Source organism: Salvelinus sp. IW2-2015, linkage group LG8, assembly GCF_002910315.2.
Source record: "Salvelinus sp. IW2-2015 linkage group LG8, ASM291031v2, whole genome shotgun sequence".
Lineage (NCBI taxonomy): Eukaryota > Metazoa > Chordata > Actinopteri > Salmoniformes > Salmonidae > Salvelinus > Salvelinus sp. IW2-2015.
The window spans coordinates 11,071,817-11,076,721 of NC_036848.1; the positions used below are offsets into that span (position 1 = coordinate 11,071,817).

The 4,905-nt window shown below is 42.9% G+C and overlaps 2 pseudogenes; both read right to left on the reverse strand.

The window, feature by feature from the left end:
* Positions 1 to 1,773: 1,773 nt before the first annotated feature.
* Positions 1,774 to 4,281, reverse strand: LOC111967144 (protocadherin alpha-7-like; annotated as a pseudogene).
* A 103-nt stretch (positions 4,282 to 4,384) lies between these two features.
* LOC111967145 (protocadherin alpha-3-like) overlaps positions 4,385 to 4,905 on the reverse strand; it is an 8,251-nt pseudogene continuing 7,730 nt past the window's right edge.

The window sequence follows — 4,905 nt, forward strand, 5'->3', positions numbered from 1 at the left end:
CGTAAGCAACAAGAAGATATTTCATACACACTTGAACGGACTAAAATGCTTTTTTTGAATAATGAGCTATGATCCTATTTGGGAATGCAATGGTAAGGTTTCCTTAATAATATAGGCATTGTGTCGGTTGCTGTTGGATTCTTTTGGACTAATATATTACAAAAATGGAACAAAGAGCATGGAGCACGGTGGGAGCAAAGACGGAGGCTTTGGGCAATGGTTTGCTTTGGTTGTCTTTTGGAGCGGAGCTTCAGCACAAGTTAAGATACTCCGTCTCTGAAGAGCTTAAGGAAGGAAACGTGTCGTGGGAATATAGCTAAGGATTTGGGAATAGATCTGAGTACCTTTGAAGGAGAGGGATTTCGAATCGTGTCTGGCTCGACGGAGCCCCTTTTCCAGGTAAACCAGAATGACGGCATCTTGTATTTGCACCCGAAAAATAGAACCGAGAGGAGGTGTTGTGAACGGAGGCAGCGTGTGTTTGATCAACATGAAAACCTCTAGAGAACCCGCTGGAGATCCTTATGTCTCGATGGAGGTGTTAGACGTTAACGACGGAGCCCATAATGGATCTCCAGCGGGTTCTCTAGAACGGTTTTCATGTTGATCAAACACACGCTGCTCCGTTCACACACCTCCTCTCGGTCTATTTTTCGGTGCAAATACAAGATGCCGTCATTCTGGTTTACCTGGAAAAGGGGCTCCGTCGAGCCAGACACGATTCGAAATCCCCTCTCCTTCAAGGTACTCAGATCTATTCCCAAATCCTTAGCTATATTCCCCACGACAGTTCCTTCCTTAAGCTCTTCAGAGACGGAGTATCTTAACTGTGCTGAAGCTCCGCTCCAAAAGACAACCAAAGCAACCATTGCCCAAAGCCTCCGTCTTTGCTCCCACCGTGCTCCATGTCCTCTTTGTTCCATTTTTTTATATATTTAGTCCAAAAAGAATCCACAGCACGCGACACAATGCCTATATTATTAAGGAAACCTTACCCATTGCATTCCCAAATAGGATCATAGCTCATTATTCAAAAAAAGCATTTTAGTTCCGTTCAAGTGTGTATGAAATATCTTCTTGTTGCTTACGACTCTTGTCAGCTAGCTACTGAATGATAAACCAACTAAGGGGTGGATGCAAAAGTGTGACGTGAGCGTTGCTTTCAAGAGCGTTATTCTAGTAAAGCACTGACACCATGCGATGCTACCACACATTGATTGCATGGTTGTGTAAAGGACATTGGCTACTCCAGCACCAGAAGCATGTTTGGCACAAACATACAGAGACAGACAATCATAAATATACAATGTGTGTAGGCAAATGTAGGCTAATATTATCTACCCAGCAACTGATACAGATTTACAAAAATATAAAATGAAGCATGTTACTTTATCTGCACGGTATATGTTCTCCTGCGGAGCTGCGAGACATCCGAGCGTTTCAGAACCACGCTAATGGACAGCGACACACCACGAGAGCGCAACGCTGCGTCCAAAAAACACAGCTCTATGAGGAAACAACTTTGAATTCCTTTTAGATTGATTTAGCATGTCCCACACATACTATTCTAAAGCAGAAATATGGTATAAAAAGGACACTTGATGAATTACAAAACAGAAATGCAAGACGATTCCCTCCAGACTGTCGTGCATTACAGTACTAAAACAAAAACACCAGAACACAAACCTAAACAGCAAAGCAAGTAAAAAAATGCCCAAGATAGTATGATTGTATTGAGACACTCAATGCACTGTACAGTTCAGTCTACATGGTTTATGAGGACCATGTACGATGTACGTGACTTGTATAAAAACGTATTAATCTCCTTACCTCTCCAGAAGCTCTCCTCCTGTGGTCAGGTACCACTAGAGTATTCCCATTGCTGCCCGGGACTATAGTAGAACCTATACTCATTCTGGGTCCAACTAACACCGTACCGTTTGCTCCGGATCTGTACTGGATTGCTGGCACAGTGTCCCGTCGTAATTCACATCTTGTAAATACTTGGAGGAATCGTCTGGGTATTGGAGCACTGCATTATAATCAACACGAAGATACTGATGATAAAAAGTGCTGAAACTGACCCCAACGTATGATCAAATAAAATGTACGCTGTTCTCCTCCTCGTCTTTTACTGCGCTTTTAACATCAGAAGCTGCAAAAGCCTCTTTGGCTCCACAACGTTGATAATCACAGTAGCTGTTGCTGAGAGTGAAACGTCCCATTGTCTTTTACCAGTAGACCAGTTTATGCTCAGCCTCGTCGGTCTCTGTGAATGACCGAAGTGTCCTTATCTGTCCTGTATAGCGGTCCAAAGCAAAGAGACTGTGGTCAGTAACTTCCTGCAGTGAAAATAATAACCAGCCGTTATATCCTATATCAGCTCATAGGCGCTCACTTTAGTCACCAAATGCTGCGTTCACATGCGGAATCTCCTCCACACCTTCAGTGGAACCGTTAGCGCTGACTGGATACAAGATCACTGGAGCGTTGTCGTTCTGATCCAGAATGAACACATTCACTGTGACGTTGCTGCTTAGTGACGGAGTTCCAGAGTCTGTAGCTACAACTTGGAATTGGAACGTTTTAAGTGTTTCAAAGTCAAAGCTTTTTAGCGCGTAAATGCTACCATCATCCGAATTAATATTTAGGTAGGATATAGTAGGAGCGTCGCCATCACTTTTCCAAATGTTATAAGACACACGAGCGTTGTCATCTTGGTCTCTATCTGAGGCACTAATGGAAAACACAGACGCGTGTGGAGCATTGTTTTCCGGTACATAAAAAGTATACTGACTCCGAGAAAACACAGGACTGTTATCATTAACGTCTGAAATATGGACTGTGATGGTTTTGTGGGAAGACAGTGATGGGACTCCTTTATCTGTAGCAGTTATAGTCACTGTGTACACAGGCTCTGACTCTTTGTCCAATCTGCTTTTAGTAATCAACGAATACATATTTTTCTGAAAGGACGGTTTTAATTCGAAAGGGATGTTGTCTGAGATTGTACATATAACTAAGCCGTTTTCACCAGAGTCCATATCAAACACGCTGATAAGAGCTACCGCTGTACCGGGTCGTGCATCCTCTGGGACTTGGCTTGATAGGGACGTCACGTCCATCTCAGGTGCGTTGTCATTTACATCTTTCACGTTAATAACAACACTACAGTGACCAGTCAATGTAACTGGACCTTTGTCAGAGGCCTGCATGTCAATTTCATAAACACTCTGCTCTTCAAAGTCTATTAATCCTTTTACAGTGATCTCACCTGTAACATCATCTATCTCGAATAAATCGAACGCTTTGTTTTTAAGACTGTTATCAAAAGTGTATATAACCTGTCCGTTGGCGCCATCATCTATATCCGTGGCATGTAATCTTAGAACTGAGGCACCTACGGGAGGATTTTCATATAAAGTTACCGTATACACCTGTCTGTCAAAGACTGGTGCGTTGTCATTGACATCAATCACATGTATTGTTACATTGACTGTGCCAGATCTAGCTGTCTCACCTCCATCAAACGCAGTCAAAATCAGTCGAATTTCAGGTTTCTGCTCTCTGTCTAGCGTCTTTTTCAAAATCAGAAAAGGAATTTTATCCTCACCGCGAGTTTTAACATCTAAGTCAAAGTTATCGTTTTGACTGAGAGTGTACTTACGGAGACTATTTGCTCCAACATCAGGGTCACGCGCAGCGTCAAGAGGAAAACGCGTTCCTTGGAGCACAGCATTCTCTGCAATCTCTAAGCGTTTCTCCTTTTCTGGAAAAATGGGAGAATGGTCATTTATATCCGTAATTTCAACCTCAACATAATGTATTTCCATTGGATTTTCGGCGACCGTTTTTAGGTTGATTAAACACACACTGATTTTCTCACACAGCTCCTCCCTGTCGATGTTTCTGTTCACATACAACACGCCATTATCTTGGTTTATCTGCAAAAGACCTTCCTTAGAGCCAGATACAATCCGAAACCTTCGCGCCGCCAGTATATCCACACTGAACCCCAAATCCTTTGCTACATCTCCCACATAAGAACCTTCTTTCGACTCCTCCGCGATAGAATAGCGTATTTGACAATAAGCTCCACGGGGAAAGCACAACAAAAATACAAACGACAGCATCGCCCAGTGAGGCGCCTCTCTTCTCTGTCCGTCTATCATTTTGACAAGCCCTGTTATTTTGGAACCATTACAGTCCGCTTCATCCAGAAAAATCAAGGTGCCAAGTTCATCAACGAAAAAGATTCAAGCAAGTATCCATGCGGATAGTATTCTCAATTCCAGAAAGCAAGTGCCCATTTCACTCGACCCGGATGATTTTTAATGAGGCAACACGACAAAGGGAGGGAGGGATTCAAACAAAATGCAYGTTTCTAACACTGAAAAGCAGCGACACCCTGCGCATTAGGAGAATGGGTTTCATGCGCAGCAACTCAAACCGAAACATAAATATGTGACATGTCAAATAACACTTTAAACTGAAAAGTGTTTCAGAGCAATTGTCGTGGACAGCGACCACTTTCAAATGTGGTGGTGACTCCTGATCCTCTGATTTCAAGGACAGACCCTGTGARAGGTGGAGGTTTGTTAAAACGCCAAAGCCATACTCCGAAAAAAACATATTAGACCCACTCAAACAAGACCCCGTAGTTCAATTAAATATATGAACTTACAAAAAAAATGGGACAATAATCTATGCGATTTCTATACAATTACAGAGACATACATGTCTTACCTCTCCAGAAGCTCTCCTCCTGTGGTCAGGTACCACTAGAGTATTCCCATTGCTGCCCGGGACAATAGTAGAACCTATACTCATTCTGGGTCCAACTAACATGTACCGTTTGTCTCCGGATCTGTACTGGATGCTGTGGCACAGTGTCCCGTCGTAATT